Source organism: Antrostomus carolinensis, unplaced genomic scaffold, assembly GCF_000700745.2.
Source record: "Antrostomus carolinensis isolate BGI_N321 unplaced genomic scaffold, ASM70074v2 scaffold36745, whole genome shotgun sequence".
In the NCBI taxonomy this organism is placed as follows: Eukaryota; Metazoa; Chordata; class Aves; order Caprimulgiformes; family Caprimulgidae; genus Antrostomus; species Antrostomus carolinensis.
The window spans coordinates 6,201-6,458 of record NW_010319043.1 but is presented as its reverse complement, the minus strand read 5'-3'; the positions used below and the strand labels follow the sequence as shown (position 1 = coordinate 6,458).

General features: G+C 56.2%; 1 protein-coding gene across 1 annotated transcript in view; it reads left to right on the top strand.

Moving 5' to 3' along the window:
- LOC104525865 (sarcalumenin) overlaps positions 1-258 on the top strand; it is a 14,926-nt gene that overhangs the window by 11,620 nt on the left and 3,048 nt on the right.

Below are 258 nucleotides of genomic sequence, written 5' to 3'. Positions count from 1 at the left end.
GCCATGGTGTTGCCCAATGCTCACCCCACGCTGTGAGCCTTGGTGTTGTTGGTGTTGCTCCTTAAACCTCTCCAGCTCCACTTGCACGAGGCATTCGCCTGGTTGCAGCATGGCCACCTCCTTCGCATGTCCCATGCTTTGCGGTGGCCGCCTTCAAACCACGCTCCCCTCTGCAGCCAGCCCCAAACTCACTCCAGCTAAGCCAGAACCAAACTGAGACGAGATCTAAAAGACCATCAACTCCTCCTGTAGTCTAAG